The sequence below is a fragment of the Mus caroli genome, chromosome 12, assembly GCF_900094665.2.
Source record: "Mus caroli chromosome 12, CAROLI_EIJ_v1.1, whole genome shotgun sequence".
Classification (NCBI taxonomy): Eukaryota; Metazoa; Chordata; class Mammalia; order Rodentia; family Muridae; genus Mus; species Mus caroli.
The window spans coordinates 329740-335874 of record NC_034581.1 but is presented as its reverse complement, the minus strand read 5'-3'; the positions used below and the strand labels follow the sequence as shown (position 1 = coordinate 335874).

The 6135-nt window shown below is 45.8% G+C and overlaps 1 pseudogene across 1 annotated transcript; it reads left to right on the top strand.

The window, feature by feature from the left end:
* Positions 1 to 4096: 4096 nt before the first annotated feature.
* On the top strand, positions 4097 to 5710 carry LOC110307025 (annotated as a pseudogene). The gene is made up of 2 exons (XR_002379346.1): positions 4097 to 4963; positions 5001 to 5710. The product of XR_002379346.1 is annotated as an ornithine decarboxylase-like (transcript).
* The last annotated feature ends 425 nt before the right edge of the window (positions 5711 to 6135 follow it).

Below are 6135 nucleotides of genomic sequence, written 5' to 3'. Positions count from 1 at the left end.
ACCTCTATCTCCACTCTCATTAGAATGGGTGGCCTATTGCTCTTAAATAAAAGAAAAGGGGGAGATGTGAGGAGCCGCCCTCACGTTCGCCATTACAAGATGGCGCCGACATCCTGTGTTCTAAGTAGTAAACAAATAATCTGCGCATGTGCCGGGGTAGTTTTCCACTCCATGTGCTCTGCCTTCCCGTGAGGACAACTTAGTCGATGGGCTGCAGCCAATCAGGGAGCGAAACGTCCGAGGCAAAGGACAATCCTCCATAAAAGGGACGGGTTTTGCTATTCACGTCTCTTCTCCTCTTGCTCCTGAAGAAGTAAGCAATAAAGCTTTTGCCGCAGAAGATTCTGGTTGTCCTGAGCGTGTTCTTGCTGGTGGGGACAAAAGCTCGGGATTTCTAGGTTGTATTATTTGGGGAGGAAAACATACCCTAAATCCTGATCATCTGAGGTCAGAAGACCCTCCCTGAATCTTGACCACAGCCTGTAAGCCACTGAGATAAATTCCATCTGAGTCTATATCTATCTACATCACTTTATCCCTTAGAGAACACCCAGTTTTCTAGAGGACCCCAGGTTGGTTCCTAGCACCTATGCTGTGAAGCTCACAACTGTTTGTCATCCCAGCCCCATCTAGCGCCCTCTTCTGTCCTCTTCAGGCAGCAACAGGAATGTGTCACACACAGACACACCAGGATGAATTTTTTTTTTCATCTAAAAAGAAATTGGGGATGAGGAGAAGAACTGAGGGTGAGATACTATGACTTGAGAGAATAGCAGCTGATCTGGCAGTGCTGATGTCACCTGTGTGTGGCGGTGCTTGCTGATAATCCCAACCTTTGAGGAGTTGGAGACGGAGATCAAGAGGAAATGTCTCTGTGGCTGCTAAGTGAGTTCAAGACAGAGCCGGGCTATATAAGACCCTAGCTTAAAAGAGCTGACAGACAGCTATTAAAAACAATAAATTTATGAAATTCTTAAGCAAACTGATAGAACTAGAAAATATCATCCTTAGAGAAGTAATCCAATCACAAAAGAACACACATGGAATGTACTCACTGACAAGTGGATATTAGCCCAGAAGCTCAGAATACCCAAGATACAATTCACAAACCACATGAAACTCAAGAAGAAGGAAGATCAAAGTGTAGATACTTTGATCCTTCTTAGAAGGAGGAACAAAATACCCATGGAAGGAGTTACAGAGACAAAATGTGGAGCAGAGACTGAAGGAAGGACCATCCAGAGACTTCCCCACCTGGGGATCCATTCCATATACAGTCACCAAACCCAGACACTATTGTGGATTCCAACAAATGCTTGCTGACAGAAGCCTGATACAGCTGTCTCTGGAGAGACTCCACCAGTGCCTGACAAATACAGAGGTGGATGTGAAAGAATCTAGTGGGGAAACCCCCACTCAATTCCCGTTCAGCGTGCACCCAAGAATCACGAACAGATGACCATCTTGATGTAAAAGCATGAGGTAGTTTAATGACAGCGCTCCGGGCCAACACATATCTCCCGCAGGAGATAGAGGTGTTGACCACATGGTGGAGCCATAATGGTGGAGCTCCGGGTCGAAACGTATCTCACGCAGGAGACAATGGATTCGACCCCGAGGCTTGGAAGCTAGGGGTTTTTATAGAAAAGGGGTGGGGCTGGGGGAGGAATTGGCACGGTTTCACATGATTGGTCCATTTAAACATCAACAGACTGTCAGAAGGGCGGGAGATAGGGAGGCACCAGGCCAGTCAGGACATGTAACGACAGGCCTGCCCGGGCATGTCCTGGCCTGTTCGGCTATGTTCTCAGCCCTAGGTTTCAAAGCTCACAAACAACTCTTTGGGCTATTTGACATAAATTACATGCATCACAGGTCTCAAGTTTTATTTCCTTTCAGATGCTCCCAGCCTACCATTGGACTGAGCACAGAGTCCCCAATGAAGGAGTTAGAGAAAGGACCAAAGGAGCTGAAGGGGTTTGCAGCCCCATAGGAGGAACAACAATATGAACTAACCAGTACCCCCAGAGCACCCAGGGACTAAACCACCAACCAGTGAATCCCACATGGTAGGACTCATAGCTCCAGCTGCATATGTAGCAGAGAATGGCCTGGTCAGTCATCAGTGGGAAGAGAGGCCCTTGGTCTTGTGAAGGCTCTATGCCCCAGAATAGAGGAATGTCAGGGCCAGGAAGGGGGAGTGGGTGTGTTGGTAAGCAGGGGGAGAAGGGAGAGGATAGGGGTTTTTTGGAGGGGAAACCAGGAAAGGGGATAACATTTGATATGTAAATGAAGAAAATAGCTAATAAAAATAGAAAAAGAAAAGAAAAAAAGAGCTGTCAGAAAGATAGGAAAAGAAAGGAACACCATGTTAAGTGATATAGAGTGATATAGGGTCATTCAGTGATTGATGGTGATCGTTACACAGATGTTTGCAAATGGTCACTCTCAGTAAGTAGACGGATGGAGACTACCGAGATAAAAAACAAGACACACGTTGTTCTTGTCCTTCTGAAACTCTTCAGTGAAAACAGGGCTTAGAGAAGTTTTCTAGGGATAAAACGTTAAATGATCATAAGCTGTCCATCCCCTTACCTCAAACACTCCAAAGTACTCACAACCTGATGTGTATATTTGGAGTGTAGTATTCTAGAGCAGTCATTTCCACAAGTGCCTGTTCTGTTCCTCAAAGGACATTTGACAATGTGTGGTAACATTTGTGTTGTCATCTTGGTGCTGCTCTCCACTGCTGCAGTGTTGTGGGTTAAAGCCAGGGAGGCTCTAAGCACCCTAAAATGTAAAGCAGAGCTCCCCTAACTTCAACAGTGCTCAGGCTGAGAAACCTAATGTTGCAAGCAGTGAGGCAAGTGGAACCATGTCACCAGACAGAAGAACTAGTATGCTCGAGCAAATTAAAAACACAAAAAACCCTGGTAAATCTCATAATTGAGGACGGAAGGTACTTATTTTTTATTTATTTATTTATTTATTTTTAGCTTTTGGTTTTTTCGAGACAGGGTTTCTCTGTGTAGCTCTGGCTGTCCTGGAACTCACTTTGTAGACCAGGCTGGCCTTGAACTCAGAAATCCACCTGCCTCTGCCTCCCAAGTGCTGGGATTAAAGGCGTGCACCACCACTGCCAGGATGAAGGTATTTAAATAAGCTTCCACCAGTCCTGGGGTGGGGCAGAGGAACAGCTGGAGGGGGGAGGGAAGGGAGTCAGGGATGGACATCTTGTTCTTGTTTTTGTTTGTTTCTTTTCTCCCTCTCTCTCTTTGAATAAATGTCAATTTTTGAGGCAAAAAGAAGGAACCGTGAACATTTTGGACACCCTTTTCTTTGGGGTAGACTCTGCCCAGGCACCTTCTCCTCCCCAAACATGAATGCATTTCCCTAATCTAGTCACTGCTTTCCTACCCCAACTAAATCTCCAATAGTGAGTCAAGGGGCTAAAAAACGTAGCTGGCCTCATTTGCTGGACCAAATCTACAGGGAGAAGCTCTGAATGAGGTTGTCTAGGGAATTGTCCCCAGGTGAGGGGAGCAGAGGAGAGAAAATGGTACCCATTTTTACATTGTTTTGTATAGTATTTATTGATTCAGGAAACAAATGCAAAATTCTCAATAAAATTACTTGGAAACTACCAAAAAAAAAAAAAAAAAAAAAAAAGAGGTGGTGGTGGTGGTGGTGGGAGGTCTGGAGAGATGGCTCAGTGGTTAAGTGGTTAAGTGGTTCACATTCATCTGTAATGATATCCGATGCCCTCTTCTGGTGTGTCTGCATATATTAAATAAATAAATAAATCTTAAAAAAAGGTCAGTCCCTGCAGCCGCTGCCAGGCAGCCCTCAGCCAGCAGCTCTGCTCCTCCTCTGGTCGGAGTCTGTGGAGGCTTGAAGAGCTCGAAGAGGCGGCTGAAGGGGCGGCTGCGGGCAGACGGAGGACGGGCGCTCCTCGAGGTTTGGCGGCTCCACCGTGCTGTGAGTGTTTCCACCACTCCAAGGAGACAGCATCCAGAGTTCTTGGATAAGTCGGCCTTGTGAGGAGTTGGCGATAATTTAATTCCATCTCCAGGTTTTCTGTAGGTACATAGAGAACCATGAGCAGCTTTACTAAGGACGAGTTTGACTGCCACATCCTTGATGAAGGCTTTACTGCTAAGGACATTCTGGATCAAAAAATCAATGAAGTCTCTTCCTCTGACGATAAGGATGCGTTCTAAATTGCGGACCCTGGAGACGTTCTAAAGAAGCATCGGAGGTGGCTAAAAGCTCTTCCCCGCGTTACTCGCTTTTACGCAGTCAAGTGTAACAATAGCAGAGCACCCTAGCTGCCATTGGGACAGGATTTGACTGTGCAAGCAAGACTGAAATACAGTTGGTACTAGGGCTTGGGGGTGCCTCCAGAGAGGATTATCTATGCAAATCCTTGTAAACAAGTCTCTCAAATCAAGTATGCTGCCAGTAACAGAGTCCAGATGATGACTTTTGACAGTGAAATTGAATTGATGAAAGTCGCCAGAGCACATCCAAAGGCAAAGTTGGTTCTGCGGATCGCCACTGATGATTCCAAAGCCTTTTGTCGCCTCAGTGTTAAGTTTGGTGCCACACTCAAAACCAGCAGGCTTCTCTTGGAATGGGCAAAAGAGCTAAATATTGATGTCATTGGTGTGAGCTTCCATGTGGGCAGTGGATGTACTGACCCCGAGATCTTCGTGCAGGCAGTGTTGGATGCCCGCTGTGTGTTTGACATGGGAACAGAAGTTGGTTTCAGCATGTATCTGCTTGATATTGGTGGTGGCTTTCCTGGATCTGAAGATACAAAGCTTAAATTTGAAGAGATCACCAGTGTAATCAACCCAGCTCTGGACAAGTACTTCTCATCAGACTCTGGAGTGAGAATCATAGCTGAGCCAGGCAGATACTATGTCGCGTCAGCTTTCATGCTTGCAGTCAACATCATTGCCAAAAAAAACCCCAAAAAACAAACAAACAAACAAACAAAAAAAAACCGTGTGGAAGGAGCAGCCTGGTTCTGACGATGAAGATGAGTCAAATGAGCAAACCTTCATGTATTATGTGAATAGTGGAGTATGTGAATCATTTAACTGCATTCTTTATGATCATGCCCATGTGAAGGCCCTGCTGCAGAAGAGTATTACCCATCCAGCATCCGAGGGCCAACATGTGATGGCCTTGATCGGATCGTGGAGCGCTGTAACCTGCCTGAAATGCATGTGGGTGATTGGATGCTGTTTGAGAACATGGGTGCATACACCGTTGCTGCTGCTTCTACTTTCAATGGGTTCCAGAGGCCAAACATCTACTATGGAATGTCACGGACGATGTGGCAACTCATTAAAAAGATCCAGAGCCACGGCTTCCTGCGAGAGGTGGAGGAGCAGGATGATGGCACGCAGCCCATGTCTTGTGCTCAGGAGAGCGGGATGGACCGTCACCCTGCAGCCTGTGCTTCTGCTAGGATCAATGCGTAGATGCCATTATTATAGCTCTTGCCTGCAAGTTTAGCTTGAATTAAGGCATTTGGGGGGACCATTTAACTTAACTGCTAGTTTGGGATGTCTTTGTGAGAGTAGGGTTGGCACCAATGCAGTATGGAAGGCTAGGAGATGGGGGTCACACTTACTGTGTTCCTATGGAAACTTTGAATATTTGTTTTATATGGATTTTTATTCACTTTTCAGACATGATATTAACGTGTGCCCCTCAGCTGCTGAGCAAGTGTTTGTAGCTTGTACATTGGCAGAATGGGCTTATGTTGTGACCCATTGTGAAAATAAAGTATCTTGGAAAAAAAAAACCCAAAAAACAAAAAACAAAACTCCATACCAGGTTCCTGTCCTGGAGTATGTGACCATGACATCTCACTAAGAGGACAACTGGTCATGTAGCATAGAAACCCAGAGTTCTCCATGCAATGAGTTGTCTAGATAGGCCCCCGAGTGTCTAGCTAATGAGCTTCCCTTTCTGGGCTTATCTTCCTGCAAAAGATAAATTTAAACTCTGGTTCACCCTGAGTAAGTCCTATGCATCTTCATCCACTATGAATAAAGTTTGAATAAGCAAGGTCTGTCGCCTTCATTGAGGACCTCTCTGGGGAAGGAGGGATGTGGGTAA